Raw genomic sequence first — 22,421 nt, 5'->3', positions numbered from 1 at the left:
TGAACATGGTTTAAAAAAAACACTTCCATGGATTCTTTTCAGTTTTAACACCAGTCCTCCAAAAATAAAAATATTAAAAATAATGGAAGCACTTTCGTAACCCCTCCATTCTTGGACGAATGAAATGCCATTTTTAAATGCATTTCTCTATAAAGGGTGCAAAAACAGAAAATGAAAATTATTAAAGCACATTTAGACACACATTCCCATTCGCTCTTTACCTGTAGCTAATACAGTTCGGCTTTGTACCATTTTTGCATTCAGATAACTCAAAGCAAAGTTAGATTCTGGACAAAGCATCCGTAATTGCATTATTTTTTCCCGCAATGTGGATAATCTTTAAGTAATGTTGGAATAGTAAACTCCATCGGAATAGTCTGACATTCCTGTTTTTGAATATGTCCACAAAGACTAGGGAGTTACGATCAGTATATACCAGTGTCTCTGTAGTCGTGGCAGATATAGACTTCAAAATATTTAAGAGCTAGTAATAAGCCCAGGATTTCTTTTTCCACTGTTGAATATATTTTTTGGTGTTAATTTAACTTTTTGGAAAAGTATCCCACTGGCCTTTCTATACCTGATTCATCATCTCTTGTAACAGGGCTGCACCGACCCCCAGGTCATTAAGCACATCAAGATGGCAATTGATGCGAGTGAAATTTGGAGCAGCCAATGCTGGTTCATTAATCAAATGGCTTTCAGCCTCTCAAAAGATGCTTGGTACTCCCCTCACTCTCTACTTTGGTTTTCTTTTTCTGTAGGAAATCTTAGTGGAGCAGCTAAAGTACTGAAATTTAGTGCAAACCTATGTTAAAAACCACACAGCCCCAAAAACCTGATGAGTTCTCGTTTAGTCTTAGGGTTAGGGAACTCCATCAATGCTTGTACTTTTGTTGTTCTTGGCAACACTCGTCCTTGCCCTACTATATGCCTGAGGTAGGTCACTCTCGTTTTTGCAAATTCTCTTCTGGCAAGGTTTATCACTAAATCCTCCAATTGTAATTTTTCTAACAGAGCTTCTAGTTGTTCTAAATGGTCCTTCCAAGTGTCACTGTATACCAGCACATCGTCAAGGTAAACCATACAGTTAGGAACATTGGCTATCAGTTGGTTCATTAGTCTCTGAAAAGTGGCTGGGGCATATTTTAGCCTGAATGGCATCACTCAGCATTGGAAAAGACCATCTGGTGTGAGGCCGATATTTCTTTAGCTCGGTGTGTTAAAGGAATCTGCCAGTATCCCTTTAACAAATCTATTTTTGTAAGAAACATGGCACTGCTCACTCATTCAATACAGTCTTCCAAGCGAGGAATTGGATAGGTGTCTGCCTTTGTTACTGCATTAACCTTTCTGTAGCCTATGCAGAATCTAGTTGAACCATCAGGTTTAGGCATTTAAGACCACTGGGGAACTCCAGCTGCTTTGACTGGGTTCAGTTAGGTGGTTTTCCACCATGTATTGATTTTTGCTTTCACCTAGGCCTGTTTCCTGGACTTAAGCGATAAGGATGCTTTTAGAGGAAAGAATTTCCCTACATCCACATAATGTGTGGCTAAGGTTGTACATCCTGGCTTGTCCCAACAGACTTCTTTAAATGCTGTAAGTAGGTCTTTTCGTTGGTCTGTATTTAATATGAAAGCATAGTATCCAATTTCCCTAACAATTCAGTATTAGCTAACTGGATAGTAGGAGTTTCAATTTGAGAATGGTCTAGGCCTCCTTCTGCTTTATCCTCACTATCCCTTTCATCCTTCACTGTCCTTTCTACCTGACATACCTGTTCTTGCTTATCCTCCCGGCAATGTTGTTTCAACATATTGATATGACACAGCCGATTCTTTTTCTGGCGATCTGGGGTGTCAATCAAATAATTTACTTTACCAATTCTTTTGACTTTATGGACCACTGAACTGTGCTTTCAGCAGTTCACCCTGTAAAGGCACTAATACTAACACCTCATCCCCTGGTTGAAATGTTCGGGTTTTAGCTTGTCTGCCCATTTCTTCACGGTTGCTTGGGAAACTTTCAGGTGTTCCTTAGCCACTTTGCAGGCTCTCATGAGCCGCTCCCGGAACACACATACATAGGAACATAGGAGTAGGAGTAGGCCATTCAGCCCATCGAGCTTGCTCTGCCATTCAATAGGATCATGGCTGATCATCCACTTCAATGCCTTTTACCCCACACTATCCCCATATCCCTTTATGTCATTCGTATTTAGAAATCTGTCAATCTCTGCTTTAAACATACTCAATGACGGAGCTTCCACAGTTCTCTGGGTAGAGAATTCCAAAGATTTACAACCCTCTGAGTAAAGAAATTTCTCCTCATCTCTGTCCTAAGTGGCTTCCCCCTTATTTTGAAATTGTGTCCCCTGTTTCTAAACTCTCCAACTGGGGGAACCATCCTACCTGCATCTACCCTGTCTATCCCTTTTAAGTATTTTGTAGGTTTCAATCAGATCACCCCTCATTCTTTGAAACTCGAGAGAATACAAGCCCAGTTTCCCCAATCTCTCCACAGGACAGTCCCGCCATCCCGGGAACAAGTCTGGTGTACCTTTGTTGCACTCCCTCTAGCAATAATCTCCTTCCTAAGGTAAGGGGACCAAATCTGCATACAGTACTCCAGATGTGGTCTAACCAAGGTTCTATACAATTGAAGTAAGACTTCTGTACTCGCATCCTCTTTTGATAAAGGCTGACATGCCATTAGCCTTCTTAATTGCTTGCTGCACCTGCATGTTAGCTTTCAGTGACTTATTGACCAGGACAGCCAGGTTCCTTTGTATACCTACACTTTCTAATCTCTTACTATTTAAGAAATACTCTGCGCATCTATTCCTCCTACCAAAGGGGATAACCTAACATTTTTCCACATTACATTCCATCTGCCACATTCTTGCCCACTCACTAATTCTTTACAAATCTCTTTGAAGCTGCTTTGCATCTTCCTCACAACACATATTCCCACCTAGTTTAGTGTCATCCACGAACTTGGAAATACTACATTTGGTCCCCATATCCTAATCAGCGATATATATTGTGAACAGCTGGAGCCCAAGCACTGATCCCTGTGGTACCCCAATAGTCACAGCCTGCCAACGTGAGAATGACCTGTTTATTCCTACTCTCTGTTTTCTGCCTGTTAAACAATCCTTAATCCATGCCAGTATATTACCTCCTATCCCATGTGCTTTAATTTTGTTAACCAACCTCCTGTGGGGGACTTTATCAAAGGCCTTTTGAAAATCCAAGTATACCACGTCCTTCGACTCCCCTTTATCAATTCTGTTAGTAACATCGTCAAAAATCTCCAAGTTAGTCAAACATGATTTCCCATTAATAAGTCCATGTTGACGATGCTCAATCAGATCATTATCCAAGTGTCCATTTGTCACATCCTTTAGAATAGATTCTAGCATTTTCCCAATGACTGATGTAAGGCTAACAGGTCTGTAATTCCCTGTTTTCTCTCTCCCTCCCTTCTTAAATAGTGGGGTGACATTTGTGACTTTCCAATTTGCAGGAACCGCTCCAGAATCTATAGAATTTTGGAAAATGATCACTAATGCATCCACTATCTTCACAGCTACCTCTTTCAACGCTCTGGGATGTAGAATATCAGGTCCTGGGGACTTATCAACCTTCAGCCTCATTAATTTCTCCAATAAACCTTCTTACTAATAATTTCCTTCAATTCCTCATTCCCCCTAATCCCTTGGATCTCTAATTCTGGGAGATTTCTTGTATCTTCCTCAGTGAAGACAGACACAAAGTAATCATTTAGCTTCTCTGCCATTTATCTATTCCCGTTATAAATTCTCCTGACTCTGCCTGTAATGGACCCACATTTGACTTAGCAAAACGTTTCCTTTTTACATACCTATAGAAGCTTTTACAGTCCGTTTTTTAATATTTTTTGCTCACTTAGATTCATATTCTATTCTCCTTTTCTTTATCAGTTTCTTCGTCCTCCCTTGCTGTATTCTAAAATCCTCCCAATCCTCAGGTTAACTACTGTTTCTGGCAACTTTATAGGCCTTTTCTTATCCACAGTTGACTGCCTTTACTTTGTGCCTTGAAGGGTTGTATATTTGCTGTAAACTATGTAATATTTATTTAAAGTATCCATTGCCTATGTACTGTCATACCTTTTAATATATTTTCCTAATCCACCTCAGCCAATTTGCCCCTCATACCTTCATAATTTCTTTGTTCAAATTTAACACCCTGGCTTCAGATTGAACTACCTCTTTTTCAAACATAATGTAAAATTCTATCATGTTATGGTCACTCATCCCTAAAGGTTATTTTACGATTATTAATTAGCCCTTTCTCATTACATAATATTAGATCTAAAATAGCCTGATCTCTAGTTGGTTCCTCAACATACTGCTCTAGAAAACCATCCCTAACGCACTCCAGAAACTGTCCTCCTCGCCATTAGTGCTCATTAGGTTTACCCAGTCTATGTGCAGATTAAAGTCACCCATGATTACTGTATTACTCAGGCTACATGCTTCTCTAATCTGCTGCTTAATGCCATGCCCCACACTACCACTATTTGGTGGCCTATACACAACTCCTACCAATGTTTGCTGCCCCATTCTGTTTCTTAGCTCCACCCAAACAGATTCCACATTTTGTTCTTCTGATCTGAGATCCTCCCTTACTAATGTATTGATCCCATCCATTCTTATCAGCGCAACACTACCTCCTTTTTCCTTTTTGCCTGTCCTCCTTAAATGTCGAATATCCTTGAATATTCAGTTCCCAGTCTTGGTCAGCCTGTAGCCACGTTTCTGTTATGGCAATTAGATCATACCCATTTACCTGTATTTGGGCCTTTACGTCATCTACCTTGTTGCGAATGCTGCGTGCATTCAGGTAGAGTGCCCTTAACCTTGTCATCTTGGCATTCTGCATTCTAAGCCTAGTTGATGCTCGCCTTTGTTTCACCTGCCTTCTAATGTCACTTGCTAGTTTTCTATCTCCTGTTACCAGCTTTACCTCCTTCCAATTTGAGATACCCCTCAGGTTCCCATCCCCCTGTCCAAGCTACTTTAAACCCTCCCCAACAGCACTAGCAAATCTCCCTGCGAGGATGTTAGTTCTGGTCCTGTTAAGGTGTAGCCCGTCCATCTTGTACAGGTCCCACCTGCCCCAGCGCCAGTCCCAATGCCTCAGAAATCTGATGCTCTCCCTCCTACACCAATTTTCCAATTGATCAATCCTCCTATTTCTATGCTTAATACCATGTGGCACTGGGAGTAATCTGGAGGTCCTGCTTTTTAATTTCCTTCCTAACTCCTTTAAAATCTGCTTTCAGGACTCATCCCTCTTCCTACCTGTTATTGGTACCAGTGTGGACCACGATCTCAGGCTGTTCACCCTACCCCAAAAGGATGTTCTGCAGCCGTTCCGTGACATTCTTGACCCTGGCACCAGGGAGGCAACACACCATCCTGGAGTCGAGTTTATATAATCTAACACAGAAGATTCGTCCGTCTGTTCTAAAAACATTTCTTTGATTAGTTTTAGAGGACTTCTTACCTCATGTCCATAAACTAATTCAAAAGGACGAAAACTGGTAGACACTTTAGGTGAATCCCTAGTGGCAAACAAAAGAAATTCTAGCCCTTTATCCCAGTCATGGGGATATTCATGACAGTATGTCCTGATCATTATTTTGAGGGTCTGATGGTACCGTTCTAAAGCTCCTTGTGTCTGTGGGTGATCTGCTGAAGACTTTAACTGTGTTATACCCAAATTATTCATAACTTCCTGGAACATTTTGGACATAAAATTGGAACCTTGATCCTACTGAATCTCAATCAGTAATCCATATCTAGTGAAAAACTGGGTTAACTTCTGTACCACTACTGTAGCAGAAATAGTTCTCAAGGGAATGGCCTCTGGGAACTGAGTAGTCACATCAATGATAGTGAGTATATATTGGTGTCTCGCTTTTGTTTTCAGTAGAGGTCCTACACAGTTTACCAACACCCTATTAAATGATTCCCCAAAAACTGGTATGGGGATTAGAGGTGCCGATTTTATGGTCGGTTGCGGTTTTCCCACAATCTGGTATGTATGGTACGTTTTACAAAACTGGACCACATCCTTGAAAAGACCTGGCCAGTAAAAATGTCGACCTATAAGTGTCTTCCGGATCCCCATATGTCCAACAATAGGAATTTCATTGGCTATCCTTAATTTTTCCCAGCGACACTTGGGCAGCACTACTATCCGATGAACAACCATCCAGTCTTCGTCCACAGGTCTGTGAGGAGAACTCCACTTCCTCATCAGAATCCCATTTAAAATATAGTAGTCTTCGGGAACTCCCTTTGCTTCAGCTTCAGTTAGAGCCGATTGTGCTACTTTATTTAACTCTGGATCAGCTTGCTGAGCCTTGATCAGAGAAGACTTACTGAACATTTCCTTCGGATTATCCAAATCTCCAAAGAAAGTTTCAGATATTCGGCTGTCGGTCTGTGGTGCCACTTTTACCTCTGACAATGGAACTTGTTTAGCCATTGTTCGGGTCACTACAAATGAAGGAAAAATTCCTGGAACCTTTTCCTACAACTGTTCTGTGTCTTTAACTTCACTTGGTTTTTCAGTGACTACTGGAGAAGCTACTACCTTTATTCCAGCCAAATCATTCCCCAGGAGTAGGTCAATTCCGTGTACAGGCAAACTATGGACAATTCCTGCAGTTACCGCTCCAGACATTAGGTCACACTCTAGGTACACTTGATACAAAGGTACGGGTATGTACTATTTTCCCCCCCCCACCCCCACCACCACCACCACCACCACCACCACCACCAATACCATTCACTAAAACCTTGGCATTCAATGCACTCTCTAGTGAAAAAGTTATGTCTTACCCCAGCAAAAGAGTTTTGGGTGGCTCCTGTATCCCTACTATAACTATAGGTTTACCTGCCTCACTTGAGGGATAAGGAGTTACTTTTCCCTTTGACAAGAATTCCCTATAACTCTCAGGTATCTTGTTCACGTACCCTGCACTCACAGCGGTTTTTGTACTTGGCCTTACAGCTGCAGTCAGAGCTACAGCCTGATCTGTTGTACTCCCAGTCAGGGCCCCTTGCTCTACTTTGGCCTTGTGTACCCCAATCAGTCCCATGGGTTTACCTCGCAACTTACATCATTCTGCACGAAGGTGTCCCACCTTGTGACGGTGGTAACACTTCAGCTTTCGGACCTCGCTTCCACCCTCAGCACCTTCCTTTCTGGCCTGAGGAGGAGATCTCGGGGAGTTTCTAGCTGTCCCTTCTTGTCCCCGGCTACTTGCCTTCCTTTCACCCTCCCACCTTCCATCCTTTTGTGGGTGATGGTCAAAGGGTTTGGGCTTGTAAAAAAGGTTGTAATCATCAGTGATTTCTGCTGTCTGTCTGACTGTTGAAACCTTTGGTTCTCCACATGGGTCCTTACTAACGGAGAGAGTGAATTTTTTAATTCTTCCAGGAGAATCATTTCCCTAAGGTTCTCATGCTTGACTTCAACCATTTTAATGCCTGCATCCAACAATCAAAATCAATTTGCTTTATCCTCTCATTCTATATAAGTCTGCCTAGGCTATCTCCGGAGGTTCCAAAATTTCTGCCTGTATGCTTCAGGGACCAACTCATAAGCAGCGAGAATAGCCTTTTTTGCCATCTCATAATCTGCAAAAGCCTCCTCAAAAAGCATGGCATAAACTTCATGAGCTCGTCCCATCAGCCTGCTTTGCATAAGCAGTGTCCAGCTTTGGCCACTTCATCTGTCTGGCTAGCTTTTCAAAAGAATTGAAAAATGCCTCTATGTCCCTTTCCTCAAACTTCTGGAGGCTTGCACAAATTTAAACAGTTCTCTGCTGGGTCCTGGGCTGGAGTCAGATCTTTCCACACCAAAATTTTCACTGGAGTCTAGACCACCCCTTTGTCTTAATTCCATCTTTTGAATTCAAATTCCCTTCTCTTTGAATTGCTATCTCTTTTTCCCTTTCCTCTCTGTCAAGTTCAACTTTTTTCATTGTCAATTCTGTTTGCTGTTCAAGCTTAAGTTTTTCCAATTCTATTTTTCTTTATCTAGTTCAAAGCTGCCTCATCTGCAACTGAATTTTAGCTAATTCAACTGCACTACCATCTTGTTTGCCTCCTCCTCCTAATTGCAAATTACTTCAATTATGTATGCTTTCTTAGCTCCTAGTTTTAACTCGTAACACCAACTTTTCTGCCAATTCCTTTAATCTAACCATGGTTAAGTTTCTCAGATCGCTCAGGAATACTTTCCCCAGAAAGGTTGTAACAACTGACAGACGTTCCAGTAGTGTACTTCATTCAAATGCACAAGAAACCTTTTTATTTACTTTTCCTCTTTTCAATTAGTATTACTCCACTTACAATTACACATCGTTGGCTTTGGATATGCCGGATGACGAGCCCGCAGTTAAATGTTACGACTGAGGCGGGAGGAGTGCACTGTCTTTTCTAGTTCCACTTCTTCACAGGTCACAACATCTATTTAAATGTTTACCCAGTCACCGATACAGCCAATCATATACTGTATTTTTTATCCCAGAATAAAATACACCAACCAGGTTTCTTTAATAAACAACAAAATTATCAGTTTATTATAAAACAAGACTTAACCAGTAATGAAGGAAAGCATTAACACACCCATTAAAATATGAACGTTCCCTTTTTTAAAAATTCCCCAATTACACACACTCTCACTGGAAAATAAAATGCCGAAATTCACCTTGCAGAGGTCTGTTACAAAAATGAGATGATAAAAAACCTACTTTGGCCAAATACTTGGAATTGGAAGTCTGTCAGCAACTTCTGGAGCCTGCACATCCGCGGTTAGAAGCGGATATCTGAAAGTTGCCTTCAGAGGTACTTTGCTTCTCCACAGGGTGTGCTGTTGCAATCGTTGCCAATAGACTGATCATTCAATGGCATTGAAATTATTGCAATGGCATGACCTTGCTGTACCTGCCCACTACATCCACACTAAAAACTTCTGAAAAGGTTGGGGCTTGTGCCTTCTGGAGTGAGAGTATTTAATGGCATGCCAATTACCGTCAAACAACCTTTCTGGCCCTGAAAAATTAAATTTACAAGTGTTGAGTCTCGTATCTGGAGGAGAAAATTACTGTTTGAGATACCAAAAATTTTTTTTTTTACCACTTCTGTTTGTGTCTCACCTCTCTCCCTTAATTCCATCTGTATTCCCCAATCTTTCTTTCTTTTTTGTCTATTTAAATATAATTTAAATTTTCAGCTTTAAGCTTCCTGGTTTGGACTGTGCGTATGCGAGGTTTCTTCGATTTGGTTTGAAGAGCCACGCTGTTCCTTGATTTGCTCTTAACATGCCACAAATCCCCTGCAGAGGGTGGTGCACGGGGCGGGGGAGTGGGGGGGGGAGGTGGTGGAAAGCCGGATTAGAGGTAATCTGTGCTGACAATCTCTCAAAATGTATGTGGGTAGCTGTCAGCGATGTGAACAACAAACGTCATTCCTTTGCTGCTGAGAACAAAATCCAGGCCAATGCATTTTATTGGTGAATACAATGAACTCTTTCCGATATGTTTTTATATAAAACGATGGAAAATGTTGTCATTAATTATGTAGCAGAGTTATTTTCAAATATTGCCAGTTTGCGTAACTGTAATATTCATAGATTAAGTGAAACTCCGGTTGCAACTGAAGGGAAGTCACAGGGCTTACAGCACTTTGCATCAATGACTTAATGCATTTAGTGCTTTTTTTTTGAAGAAAAGAAAAATCCCAGGTCTCATAAATGATTTGTTTGAGTTAACAGCGCTGGGTACACAACTGACACATCTTGTATTAATAACTTAACTAGTTTCTGGTAAATTGAATGTTGAGACATGCAGTTCTCTTTTTGTAATCTAGAGAATGTGAATTATTTTAACAGTAAACTTGAGATTGGTGTATTTCAGTTCCCCATCCTGGTATTGACTAGATCAAGTGGAGGTCAAATTCTTCCTTCCCCCACAGGGAGAAAGAAAAAAAGATTTTTAAAAAAAATTCGTTCATGGGATGTGAGCATCGCTGGTTAAGCCAGCATTTATTGTCCATCTCTAATCACCCTTGAGTAGATGGTGATGAACTGTCTTCTGGAACCATTGCAGTTCTTGGGGTGTAGGTACACCCCAGTACTATTAGGAAGGAAGTTCCAGGATTTTTGACCCAGCGACAGTGAAGGAACGGCAATATGGTTCCATGTCAGGATGGTGTGTGGCTTGGAGGGGAACTTGCAAGTGGTGGTGTTCCCATGCATCTTCTGCCCTTGTCCTTCTAGTTGGTCACAGGTTTGGAAGGTGCTGTTGGAGGAGCCTTGGGTGAGTTACTGCAGTGCATCTGTGCGTTGGTGCTGGAGGGAGTGAACGTTCAAGGTGGTGGATGGGATGCCAGTCAAATGGGCTGCTTTGTCCTGGATGGTGTTGAGCTGCTTCAGTGTTGTTGGAGCTGCACCCATCCAGGCAAGTGGAGAGTATTCCATTACTTTCTTCCTTGTGCCTTTGTAGATGGTGGGCAGGCATTGGGGAGTCAGGAGGTGAGTTACCCACTGCAGAATTCGCAGCCTCTGACCTGTTCTTGTAGCCACAATATTTATGTGGCCGGTCCAGTTCCATTTCATGTCAATGGTAACCCCCAGGATGTTGATGGGGGATTTAGTGATGGTAATGCCATTGAATATTAAGGGGAGATGGTTAGATTCTCTCTTGTTTGGAGATGCACGTTGCCTGGCACTTGTGTGGTGCGATTGTTACTTGCCACTTCTGAGCCCAAGCCTGGATGTTGTCCAGGTCTTGCTGCATCTGGACATGGGCTGTTTCATTATCTGAAGAGTGGCGAATGGTGCTGAACATTGTGCAATCATCAGCAAACATCTCCACTTCTGACCTTATGATGGAGGGAAGGTCATTGATGAAGCAGCTGAAGATGGTTGGACCGAGGACACCACCTGGAGGAACTCCTGCTGTGAATTCTGGGACTGAGATGATTGACCACCAACAGCCATAACCATCTTCCTTTGTGCTAGTTATGCCTCCAACCAGTGGAGAGCTCCCCACCCCCCCCCCATTCTCATTGACTCCAGTTATGTTAGGGCTCCTTGATGCCATACTCTGCCCTTGACATCAAGGCAGCATTTGACGGTCACTCTCACCTCACCTCTGGGATTCCGCTCTTCTTGTCCATGTTTGGACAAAGGCTGTGTTGAGGTCAGAAGCTGAATGGTCCTGGCGGAACCCAAACTGAGGGTCACTGAGTAAGTGCTGCTTGATAGCACTGCTGACGACCCCTTCCATCACTTTGATGATTGAGAGTAAACTGGTGGGACGGTAATTGGCCGGTTTGGATTTGTCCTGCTTTTTGTGTACAGAGTATACCTGTGCAATTTTCCACATTTCCGGTTAGATGCCTGTGTTGTAGCTGTACTGGAACAGCTTGGCTCGGGGTGGGGCTAGTTCTGGAGCACATTTTCAGTACTATTGCCAGAATGTTGTCAGGGCCCATAGCCTTGGCAGTATCCAGTGCCTTCAGCCTTTTCTTGATATCTCTGGCTGAAAACTGGCATCTGTGATGCTGGGAACCTTGGGAGGAGGCCAAGATGGATCATCCACTCTGCACTTCTGGCTGAAGATGGATGTAAATGCGTCAACCTTGTATTTTTCACTGATGTGATGGGCTCCCCCCCCATCGTTGAGGATGGGAATATTTGTGGAGCCACCTCCTCCTATTAGTTTAATTGTCCACCACCATTCACAACTGCATGTGGCATGACTGCAGAGCTTGGTTGTTGGTTGTGGGATCGCTTAGCCCTGTCTATCACGTGCTGTTTTTGCTGATGGCATGCAAGTAGTCCTGTGTTGTAGCTTCGCCATGCTGAAACCTCATCTTTAGATTTGCCTGGTGCTGCTCCTGGCATGATCTCCTGCACTCTTTATTGAACCAGGATTGGTCCCCCGGCGTGATGGTATTTGTAGAGTGGTGTATATGCCAGGCCATGAGGTTACAGATTGTGGTTGAATACAATTCTACTGCTACTAATGGCCCACATTATTAGCCGAGGCATAGAATATAAGAACAGGGAGGTTATGATGGAGCTGTATAAAATGCTAATTAGGCCACGGCTGGAGTACTGTGTACAGTTCTGGGCACCACACGATAGGGAGGATGTGATTGCACTGGAGAGGGTGCAGAGGAGATTCACCAGGATGTTGCCTGGGCTGGAGCATTTCAGCTAAGAGAGACTGGATAGGCTAGAGTTGTTTTCCTTCGAGCAGAGAAGGCTGAGGGGGGAACCTGATAGAGGTATACAAAATTATGAGGGCATTGATAGGTTAGATAGGAAGAAACGTTTTCCCTGAGCAGAGGTGTCAATAACTGGGGGGCACAGATTTAAGGTAAGGGGCAGGAGGTTTAGAGGAGATTTGAGGAAAAAATTTTTCACCCAGAGGGTGGTAGAGGCAGGAACCCTCAACGTTTAAGAAGTATTTAGATGAGCACTTGAAACCCATAGCATACAAGGCTACGGGCTGTGCTGGAAAATGGGATTAGAATAGATAGGTGCTTGATGGCCAGCACAGACAAGATGGACCGAAGGGCCTGTTTCTGTGCTGTATAACTCTATGACTCTAAGCGCCTTACGGCTGCCCAGTTTTGAGTTGCTAGATCTGTTTGAAATCTATCCATTCGTGCCCCACAACACGATGGTGGGTATCCTTAATGTGAGGACAGGACTTAGTCTCCACAAGGACTGTGCAGTGGTCACTCCTGCCACTACTGTCATGGACAGATGCGTCTGTAACAGGTAGATTGGTGAGGATGAGGTTAAGTAGGTTTATCCCTCTTGCTGGTTCCCTCACCACCTGCCGCAGACTCAGTCTAGCAATTATGTCCTTTAGGACTTGGCCAGCTCAGTCAGTAGTTGTGCGACTCAGCCACTCTTGATGATTGACATTGACGAACCCCACCCAGAGTACATTCTCTGCTCTTGCGACCCTTAGTGCTTCTTCCATTTGATGTTCAACATGGAGAAGCACTGATTCACCAGCCGAGGTGGGATGTTAGGTGGTAATCAGCAGGATGTTTCCTTGCTCATATTTGACCTGATGCCATGAGACTTCATGGGATCCCGGAGTCTATGTTGAGGACTCCCAGGGCAACTCCCTCATGACTTTATACCACTGTGTCGTCCCTCTGGTGGGGATGGTAATGTCAGGGACATTGTCAGGTATGATTCTGTGAGTATGATTATGTTCTGTTGCTTGACTAGTCTGTGGGACAGCTCTCTCAATTTTGGCACAAACCCTCAGATGTTAGTAAGGAGGCCTTTGCAGGGTCAACAGGGCTGGGTATGCCCACTGCCTAGGTCGTTGCCAGGCGGTCTGTCCAGTTTATTGCTTTTCTTAGGCTTTGCAGTTTAATACAACTTAGTTGCTTGCTAGGCAATTCAGAGGGCATTTAAGAGTCAGCCACATTGGTGTGGATCTGGAGTCACATGTAGGCCAGACCAGATAAGGAAATCAGATTTTCTTCCCTAAAGGGCATTAGTGAACCAGATGGGTTTTTGCAACAATTGGTCACCATTGGCCATGTGAGCCGCATGGAAGATGGCAGGATCCCCAAAGACACATTGTACAGCGAGCTCGCCACTGGTATCAGACCCACCGGCCGTCCATGTCTCCGTTATAAAGACGTCTGCAAACGCGACATGAAATCGTGTGACATTGATCACAAGTCGTGGGAGTCAGTTGCCAGCATTCGCCAGAGCTGGCGGGCAGCCATAAAGACAGGGCTAAATTGTGGCGAGTCGAAGAGACTTAGTAGTTGGCAGGAAAAAAGACAGAGGCGCAAGGGGAGAGCCAACTGTGCAACAGCCCCAACAAACAAATTTCTCTGCAGCACCTGTGGAAGAGCCTGTCACTCCAGAATTGGCCTTTATAGCCACTCCAGGCGCTGCTTCACAAACCACTGACCACCTCCAGGCGCGTATCCATTGTCTCTCGAGATAAGGAGGCCCAAAAGAGAAAGAAGAGGTCACCATTAGACTAGCTTTTAGCATTAGCCTAAGCAGTGACATTACCACTACGCCACCGCCTCCCCACAGTTAAGCTTGTGCATCTCATGAATGACAGTTGGAACAAATTGCAGATGTAGAAACCTGACATCCACCTACTATAGAGCTTCTCTTGTTTGGATTGCTGCACATTGTTGGGGTACTAATAACATTGATGAGGGAGGAGATGTAAATTGACAAATGAAATTTTGGGTTTTCTATGAAAATATATTTTTCTTGTTGAAAATTATTCTCCTGGATTTTAAAATGCAGTTTGAACTTTTAACCTTGTAATCCTCAAAGTTGATCATTGAAGATATAAAGATACAAAATGTTCTGAAAAGAATCGGAAGGAAAAAATGGAGGTGGGCTGGCAGTACTGATTAGGGAAGACATTGTAGTGTTGGAAAGAGAGAATGTCCTTGACTGGGCAAACACAATACATTTGGTTAGAGTTCAGAAGCAAAAAGGGGATGATCACGCAACTGGGAATATTGTATAGGCCTCCAAATAGTGAGAGAGAGAGAGAGACTAAATCTGCAGGGAAATGACAGATGTGGAAGAACGAAAGAGTGGTAATACTGGGGGATTTGAATTACCCAAATATCGATTAGGATAATGTTAGAGTAAAGAAAAGTGAGGGGGAGAAAGCTCTGAAATGTTCAGGAGAACTTCCTTGACCAGTATGTTCTCAGTTCAACTGGCAAGGAGGCATTGTTAAATCTGGTGCTGGACAATGAAGTGGATCAAGCATCTGTGGGGGAACACGTGGATAAGAGTGATTATAGGAATCATAGGAAATAGGAGCAGGAGTAGACTATTCAGCCCGTCAAGCCTACTCCGCCATTCAAACAGATCATGGCTGATTATCTACCTCTAGGCCATTTTTTCCCCACGATCAATAATTGAGATTCCACAGTCCTTGTGGGTAGAGAATTCCACAGATTCACCATCCTCTGAATAAAGAAATTCGTCCTCATTTCAGTTTTAAATGGTCTGCCCCTTATTCTGTGACCCTTGTTCTAGCCTCACCAGCCAGAGGAAATATCCTATTGTTACGACCAAGGCAGGAGTTAATTCAGTGCCACTACTCCACAGGTCATAGCATATCAAATAAAGTTTCCCACCTACTGAAGAATAGCCAAATTAAACACTTTATTTTTTTCCCCGGAATAAAGCACACTAAATCAAGTTTCTTTAAACAACAACAACATTAACTATTTATTAGAAAAGAAATAAGTCTTAACTGCTAACGAGATAAATCCGTATATGTGGAAACCTCCCTATTTTCTTAACACTCATACACACATACGTACATTTTTTAAAAAAAAGTTAACCGGGGAAAAGGAATTTTTGGTTTACAGATGTTTCTTAGGAAAAGAAGGAATAATTTAAAAACAATTGAGTTTAATTGCGTTCTGGTATGATGTTTTGGTATGGTGAAGTGTCCCTGAGTCGAATAATCAGATACCACTCACAGTCTCTCTAGGCGAGGTTGATGAACAATCTGTGATGGATAGGCATTTGCGGCAATTTAACTGCAGCAGGGGTGTAACAACAGGACTGCTGAGGTCAGCAACAGTCTAGCAGTAGAAGAATTCTTCAAATTTCAGGATTTCTTGGAACACAGGATACAGCAGGAACCACACTGGATGCACGGTTTCTTAAGAGCTGTAGGATTCCTTTACAGAGAGAGGTAACACTTTTCTGGGTCTTCCTCTCTTGCTTCAGACAGGTCGAAGCAAAGATTTCAAATGCCTGCTCTTAATCCAACTCACTGGCTTTTTAAAGGATCCAAAGTGAAAAAAACCTTCCTGAACATGGCCACATGTCCAGACACTGTCTTTTGTCCTTCAAAAAAAAACTGCTCCGAGGAAGGCCAAATCCCTGTGGCTTCCTTGAAATTGCTGGCTTTTCTCTCCTTGTACAAGTTCAACTTCCTTTCAAAGCACCCATAAAGTTCAACTTTTGTTATGAACTTCCTTTCAAAACATTGCAGGAATTCCAACAATTTGCAGGTGTCTTCCACTGAGTAAAAAATCCTTTTCTCAGTTTTTGAAACACAGAATTCGAAGTTCAGAGTACAAAAGAACCTTTGTAACACTATCCATATTAAAGACCAGTTTAGGTCAGGAAAGAAAAACCCGAGCCCGAACCTGACAGAACCACATCGGACCCGAGCCAGAGTCCCTCCACTTTTTCCTTCGCCTGACATGATCTGACCCGAGCCCAATTCGACCACCAGAATGGTTACCTACCTTGATTCCATAGTGCACTCTCACACTGTACCACTTTTGGATTAAGGAAGTTGCAGCATGAGCGTGATGAGGTCATTGAAACGCTCACTGCGCAGACTCAGAGTTTCCCTCCTTGACGTCCCGGACTCCAGCTCAGGTAAGTTTTTCAACGTTTACACTCTCCACTCCAGCAGAGCAAAATGCAAGACTTCCTGTGTGTACCCGGCCTGACCCGACCCGAGCCCGAAAGCCGGACCCGGAAGAGCGAACTGACCCGAACCTGACACATGTCGTCTAGTCCCGTTGTGTTCGGGTCGGGTAGCAGGCCTTTAATCTACATCCACACTGTCACGCCCTGTAAGAATTTTGTAAGTTTCAATGAGATCACCTCTCATTCTTCGAAACTCTAGAGAATACAAGCCCAGTTTCTGCAACTCTCCCCATAACACAATCCCACCATCCCAGGGATTAATCTGGTGAAAGTCCTTTGCACTCCCTCTATGGCAAGTATATTCTTCCTTGGATAAGGAGATCAAAACTGTACACAATAGTCCAGGTGCAGTCTCACCAGTGCTTCATACAATTCAAACAATATATCTTTACTCTGGTACTCGAGTGTAGGAATTACTCAGGGTCCTGTCCTAGGCCTAAGCATCTTCAGCTGCTTCATCAATGGCCTTCCTTCAATCATAAGGTCAGCATTGGCGATGTTTGCCGAGGATTGCATGATGTTCAGGATCATTCGCGACGACTCAGATACTGAAGCAGTCCATGTAGAAATGCAGCAAGACCTGGGCAATATCCAGGCTTGGGCTGATGTGTGGTGTGAATGTGACTTGCCACTTAAATGCCAGGCAATGACCATCTTCAACAAGAGAGAATCCATCCATCTCCCCATGACATTCAATGGCATTACAATCACTGAAGCCCCCACTATCAACATCCTGGGGGTTACCATTGACCAGAAACTGAACTGGAGTAGGCATATAAATACCGTGGTTACAAGAGCAGGTCAGAAGCTAGGATCGTGTGGCAAGTAACTCATTTCCTGACTCCCCAAAGCCTGTCCACCATCTACAAGGCACAAGTCAGGAGTGTGATGGAATACTCTCCACTTGCCTGGATAGGTGCAGCTTCAACAATCAAGAAGCTCGATACCATCCAGAACAAAGCAGTCCACTTGATTGGCATCCCATCCACTAACATTCACTCCATCCACCACCGATGCGCAGCAGCAGTGTGTACCATCTACAAGATGCACTGCAGCAACACACCAAGGCTCCTTAGACAACACCTTCCAATCCTGCAACCTCTACCCACCTTGAAGGACAAGGGCAGCCAATGCATGGGAACACCACCACCTGCAAGTTCTCCTCCAAGCCACGCACCATCCTGACTTGGAATATATCGCCATTCCTTCACTGTTGCTGGGTCAAAATCCTGGAACTCACTTACTTTTTCTTTATTCATACATGGGTGTAGGTGTCGTTCACTTTGCCAGCATTTATTACCCATCCCTAATTGCCCTTGAGAAGGTAGTGGTGAGCTGCCTTTTTTTTTAGTTTTAGAGATACAGCACTGAAACAGGCCCTTCGGCCCACTGAGTCTGTGCCGACCATCAACCACCCATTTATACTAATCTTACACTAATTCCATATTCCTACCACATCCCCACCTGTCCCTATATTTCCCTACCACCCACCTATACTAGGGGCAATTGCTAATGGCCAATTTACCTATCAACCTGCAAGTCTTTGGCATGTGGGAGGAAACCGGAGCACCCGGAGGACTTGCAAACTCCACACAGGCAGTACCCAGAATTGAACCTGGGTCGCTGGAGCTGTGCGGCTGCGGTGCTAGCCACTGTGCCGCCCCTGCTGTTAGGAAGGGAGTTCCAAGATTTTGACCCAGCGACAGTGAAGGAACCTTATAGCGCTGTGGGTGTACCTACCCAACATTGATTGCAGAGGTTCAAGAAGGCAGCTCAGCACCACCTTCTCAAGGGCAATTGGGGATGGGCAATAAATGCTGGCCTAGCCAATGACGCCCACATCCCATGATCGAATAAAAAAAAAATCCTCTTGCAATGATGGCCAACATACCATTTCCTGCCTTAATTGCTTGCTGCACCTGCATACTTGCTTTTAGTGACTCATGAACAGGGACACCCAGGTCTCTTTAGACATCCACACCTCCCAGTCTCTCTCCATTTAAGAAATACTCTGCCCTTCTGTTTTTTCTTCCAAAGTGGATCACTTCACACTTATTGACATTTATATTCCATCTGCCATGTTCTTGCCCATTCACTTAGCCTGTCCAAGTCCTCTTGAAGCCTCCTTGCATCCTTCTCTCAATTTACATTTTCTCCTAGTTTTGTATCATCCACAAATTTGGAATTATTACAATTGGTCCCCATATCCAAGTCATTTTATATAGATTGTAAACAGCTGTAGCCCAAGCACTGACCCTTGCGGTACCCCACTAAGTAACAGCCTGCCATCCTGAAAATGACCCATTTATTCCTACTGTCTGCTTTCTGTCTGTTAACCAATTCTCAATCTATTGCAGTATATTACCCCCAGTCCCATCTGCTCTAATTTTGTTTACTAACCTCCTGTTAAGGTGGGACCTTTATCAAAAGCCTTCTGCAAATCCAAATACACCACATCCACTGGTTCTCCTTTATCTATGCTACAAGTAACATCCTCAAAAAACTCCCAACAGGTTTATCAAACATGATTTCTCTTTCACAAGTCCATGTTGACTCTGCACAATCATATCATTATTTTCCAAGTGTCCAGTTATCTCATCCTTTATAATAGATTCCAACATTTTCTCTACTACTGATGTCAAACTAACAGATCTGTAGTTCTTAGTTTTCTCTCTCGCTCCCTTCTTAAATAGTGGGCTTACATTTGCTACTTTCCAGTCTGCAGGAGCCCTTCCAGAATCTATAGAATTTTGAAAGATAACCACCAATGCATCCACTATCTCTGTAACCACCTCCTTCAGTGCTCTGGGATGTAGCTCACCTGGTCCAGGGGATTTATCAATTGATTTTTTGAATATTACCTCTTTATTGATACTAATTACTCTCAGTTCCTCATTTTTACAAGTCCCTTGGTTCCCTAGTACTTCTGGGAGATTTTCTGTGTCTTCCTCCATGAAGACAGACACAAAGTAATTGTTTAGTCTTTCGGCCATTTCCTCATTCTCCACCACAAACTCTCCTGTCTCCACCTACAATGAACCCACATTCGCCTTTTCTAATCGTTTCCTTTTCACATACCTAAAGAAGCATTCGTAGTCCGCCTTTATGTTTCTTGCTAGCTTACATTCATAATCTTTTTTCCCTTTTTCAGTTTCTTGGTCCTCCTTTGTTGGATTCTAAATAATCCCAATCCTTGGGCTTACCACTTTTTCTGGTGACCTTATAAGTCACTTCCTTTTAACTAATGCAATCCTTAACTTCTTTTGTTAGCCACAGGTGATCCACCTTTCCTGTTGGGTTTTTGTGTTTGAGGAATGTATATTTGTTTTAAACCATGTAATACTTTAAATACTAGCCATTGCCTGTTTACCATCAAATCTTTTAATGTATTTTCCCAATCCGCCATAGCCAACTTGTCCCTCATACCCTCATAGTTTCAGAATAAGCTGTATCTCTTTCAAATTTAATGTAGAATTCTGTCATATTGTGGTCACTATTTCCTAAAGGCTCCTTTACAACAAGGTTATTAATTAGCACTTTCTCATTGCATAATGCTCAATTTAAAGTAGCCCGATCCCCAGTTGGTTCTTCAGCGTACTGCTCCAAAAACCCATCTCGTATACGCTCCAGGAATTCATCCTGCACAGCCCAATCTATATGTAAACTGAATTCACCCATTATTACTGTGTTGCTCATGCTATATGCAGCTCTAATTTCCTGATTTATACTGTGCCCAACACTACCACTAAAGTTTGGCCTATAAACAACTACCCCCATCCCAATGATTGCTGACCCTTACTGTTCCTTAGCTCCACCCAAACTGATTCTACATTTTGCTCTTTCGATCTAAGATCCTCTCTCACTGATATTCTGATCTTGTCCCTTATTGACAGCGCTACCCCAGCACCTTCTACCCACTGCCTATCCCTCCTAAATGACGAATATCCCTGAATATTCAGTTCCCAGTCCTGGTCACCCTGTAACTACGTTTCCATAATGGCAATTAAATCATACCCATTTACCTCGGTTTGTACCTTCGAATCATCTACCTTGTTGCGAATGCTGCGTGCATTCAGATAGAGTGCCCTTATTTATGTCTTAACATTATTCTTAATTCTGATTCTATTTGGTGTTTGCTTTCGTCTCATTTGCCTTCCAATTTCGCTTACTGCTTCTCAACTTCCTGTTACCAGTTTTGCTTTCCTCCAAACTAAGCTCCCTCTTAGGTTCCCAATGCCCTGACAATTTAGTTTAAACCCTCCAAACAGTACTCTCAAATCTCCCCGAGAGGATGTTAGTCCCGGTCCTGCTAAGTTGCTACCCGTCCATCTTGTGCAGGTCCTACCGACCCCAGAACAGATTCCAATGCCTCAGAAATCTGATGCCCTCCCACCTGCACCAATTCTCCAGTCATGTGTTGAATCACTTTATTCCCTTTATTCCTATGCTTACTGTCACATGGTACTGGGAGTAAATCTGAGATTACTGCTTTTGAGATCCTGCTTTTTAATTTCTTTCCTAACTCCTTCAACTTCACTTTCAGGACCTCATCCCTCTTCCTACTTATGTCGTTGGTACCAATATGGACCATGGCCTCTGGCTGTTCACCCTCCCCCAGAAGAATGCCCTGCAGCCACTCTGACATCCTTGACCCCAGCACCTTGGAGGCAACATACCATCCTGGTATCACATCTGTGGCCACAGAAATGCCTGTCTGTTCCTCTAGCTAACTAATCCCCTATCACTATTTCCCTTCCACTCTTCCTCCTCACCTCCTGTGCAGCTGAGCCTCCCGTGATGCCACGGACTTGGCTCTTGGTGCACTCCTCTGCGTATCCAAAATGGAAAACTGGTTAGCAAGCGCGATCGATTCAGGAAACTCCTGCACTACCTGCCTGACAGTCACCCATTCCCTTTCTGCCTGCACATTCTTAACCTGTGGTGTGCCCACCTCCCTAGACATGCTATCCACATAGTTCTCTGTCTCACGGATGCACTAGTGATACTAGCCGCCGCTCGAGTTCTGAAACCTGGAGCTCAAGCTTCTGCAGTTGGTGATGCTTCCTGCAGATGTTTGTCAAGGACAGATGGTGTATCTGCCACTTCCCACAGGATGCACATTCCACTTGGCCGAGCTGCCCTGCCATACAAACTAATTATTGTTAGTGCAATAAATGTAATAAGTAGAATAACTTACCAGTTACTTGCCAATCAACTTCTTCCCCTGTACCATGGAGGCTGGAAAGGAAGAAAAGAAAGACAAGAGAGCACCTCCTTCCCCTTGTCACCGAAGTCCCTCACACACCAACTCTCAGCCTCACACTCTGTCCAAACAGCACTTTCTAATTAGTAATTACTGATAAATTACACCAACTAAAACCTTAGTTGTACTAACTTACCACTTATAAGGTAGCTATTTAAGGGCTAGAAAAATCTTTTTTCTGATTTTTCAGCTCTTTGCAGGCACTATCTAACAGCTGTTTCTGTCCATCAAATCAGTTTATGGCTTTCCCGTGATGTCATTGTTAGTTTTTTTCACTTTTCATACCCAGCGCACGCGGACCTCCAGCCGCAGACACAGACTGCCTCTCCGGTCTCCCAGGTGAGTGTAGGCCTTGAGCCCTGGTCTGGATTTAAAGCTCCTGCTCATGATGTCATGAGGTTTAGATTAGTAATGGAGAAGAGCAAGGAACAATCTAAAGTAGAACTTCTCAATTGGAAGAGGGTTAACTTTAATGGGGTGAGAAGGGATTTAGCCAGAGTAAAATGAAACCAAAGATTAACAGGAAAAACATATGGAGCAATGGGTGATCTTTGAAGAGATGTTTCAGGTACAGGTTTGGTACATTTCAAGAAGGGTGA

General features: G+C 43.4%; 1 protein-coding gene across 2 annotated transcripts in view; it reads left to right on the top strand.

Moving 5' to 3' along the window:
• Positions 1-22,421, top strand: part of LOC137371326 (cullin-5) — a 101,565-nt gene that overhangs the window by 8,777 nt on the left and 70,367 nt on the right. The window contains exon 1 of one of the 2 annotated variants that reach the window (XM_068033730.1): positions 1,526-1,602. The exons of the other annotated variant lie outside the window; for it this stretch is intronic. The gene's annotated coding sequence lies outside the window, so the exon portion shown is untranslated. Of the gene's footprint in view, positions 1-1,525; positions 1,603-22,421 lie in introns of those variants that run through there. 2 annotated transcript variants of the gene reach the window in all.

The sequence above is a fragment of the Heterodontus francisci genome, chromosome 6, assembly GCF_036365525.1.
Source record: "Heterodontus francisci isolate sHetFra1 chromosome 6, sHetFra1.hap1, whole genome shotgun sequence".
In the NCBI taxonomy this organism is placed as follows: domain Eukaryota; kingdom Metazoa; phylum Chordata; class Chondrichthyes; order Heterodontiformes; family Heterodontidae; genus Heterodontus; species Heterodontus francisci.
The sequence above is the reverse complement of the archived record's forward strand: the minus strand, read 5'-3'. Positions and strand labels throughout refer to the sequence as shown.